The following is a 1,696-nucleotide window of genomic DNA, read 5'->3' as shown; positions in this document are numbered from 1 at the left end:
GCTCGGAGCATTAGGGCAGTCCCTTATTGGATCTGACTCCTTCTTCTCATCCCATTGCCCAGGAACATTCATGGAGTCACTCATTTCCTGACAGCCTAATGCATCTGGACTGGATTGAGGCTAAGGGGGTAAGACGTAACTGCCAATTAACCCGACTCTTCCCGGGACCTCAACCGTCCGGGGGTGAGAGACACAAGCATGGATGCCATGATGTCTTCTCTCAATTTATTGCTGCGACACACTCCTTATATACCATATTAAATCCCGTGCAGACAGGTACTCCCGCTACGCAAAACCCGATTCACGCGAGAGAACCTGTACACACAGCTACCTAACCCCCCCACCCACTAACTCTTAACCTACAGGCCAAACTCAGCTATTCTAGAACACTCCATCAACTCAGAACTACTGTATGCACTCATAAATCCTTACAAAGACAACTTACTACCCCAGCAGGAGTAGTACAGAATTTGTGAGTCCAGCAAGTGCAGGGGTTTGTGCTGCTGCTAAAGATGTGGTGGTGATTGTGCTGCGGTGTGGCAGTCCCACCTGTACCTAGAGCATTGGCGGGAGCTGCATGCTCTGTGGGGCTTTTGGACGTGGTGTGGGGTGCATGTCCTTTTATCAGGGTGGCAAAAACTTCCCCACAAGTATAGATTTGAGATTGTCTTTTTATGCCAGCTCATTAAATAAATTAATAATTACTACGTTCTAATGTTTGAGTGTTTAAGTGTCATCCCAGACTTCTGTGATCTTGTTCCCCCATTAGTGCTTTTGTGCAACAACCTGAGGAAGTTGGAAATAAGATTAGAAGAACGTGACTGCGCTGTCTTAAACTTGGAGTCACTTTTGTAATACCCCAGCTTTTTAAATACTGTGGGACCCGGAAGTGATTAGGACCTAATTCTTTGTGGAAAGACAGTTGGGAACCAAGGTGGATTGAATAAGTGAATCGACTGCACTATGACAGAAGTGTTGATAAGAGGCGCGCATTACAATACCATTGGGTTCCATTTTTGAGGTCGAGGAGATCTGTGCATATGTGTTCGTGTTCCTGAGTAGACTAAAGGAAAAATGAGAAAAATCATAGAAGCTGCACTTCAAAAGGATCCAGCAAGAAAGGCTGAGCTAAGTAGCCTGGAGTGAGTTTGACTCGGCATGGACATGAAGCCAGAAATGGGTTTTCTGTGGGACAGGAAATGTTGTTTGCAAGACAGACCAAACTGTCTCAGGTTGAAGGTTTTTCTGTCTCTTAGCCTGACAATGGCGATGGTGTTTCCAAGAAAACTACATGAAAGCGAATGTAAAGAAAGAGCAATTTAATTGCTGACTCATCATGCAAGTTTCCAGCAAGTATTTTTATCACTGATGCATCTTTCCCATTCTGTAATAGCCACCAGTATTTATGCTGATACAGAATATGTTTGAAGATTCCATATTCATATTCCATATTTCTGGGATCTCTCTCAAAACTGCATTGTAGGATCATAGAACAGCTTGGGTTGGAAGGGACCATAAGGATCATCAAGCTCCAATCCCCCTGCTGCAGACAGGGCCACCAGCTCCCATAGCTCATGCTAGACCAGGCTGCCCGTGCGTTAAAGAAAACCCGGCAGAAGTCATGGTGGAGAGCTGGGTGCTTAGCTCGGGACATGGACTGCCTGGTGACATCACAAGCACGGTGACATCACAAGCA

This window comes from Coturnix japonica, chromosome 3, assembly GCF_001577835.2.
Source record: "Coturnix japonica isolate 7356 chromosome 3, Coturnix japonica 2.1, whole genome shotgun sequence".
Lineage (NCBI taxonomy): Eukaryota > Metazoa > Chordata > Aves > Galliformes > Phasianidae > Coturnix > Coturnix japonica.
The sequence above is the reverse complement of the archived record's forward strand: the minus strand, read 5'-3'. Positions refer to the sequence as shown.